The following is a 284-nucleotide window of genomic DNA, read 5'->3' on the forward strand; positions in this document are numbered from 1 at the left end:
ATATGTGTGTATATATATAATATAATATATATTATATATATATATATATATATATATATATATATATATATATATATATATTGAATGTTAATTTGCAGCCAAACGTCGAAATGAAAGAACAATATTTACTGTTATTGTTCAGCCAATTTCGACTATTGGCTGCAAATTAACATTCAAAAATATGTCTCAATCACTGTTACTGATGATATTTTAATTTGATGCAGCAATGCGAGGAAGGGCTGTTTTCACTTTAATCATATTTCGAACTATATTTTGAAGTAAAA

The sequence above is a fragment of the Ctenocephalides felis genome, unplaced genomic scaffold (assembly GCF_003426905.1).
Source record: "Ctenocephalides felis isolate EL2017-DRISC unplaced genomic scaffold, ASM342690v1 CF-g0.4_SCAFFOLD_01886, whole genome shotgun sequence".
Taxonomy (NCBI): domain Eukaryota; kingdom Metazoa; phylum Arthropoda; class Insecta; order Siphonaptera; family Pulicidae; genus Ctenocephalides; species Ctenocephalides felis.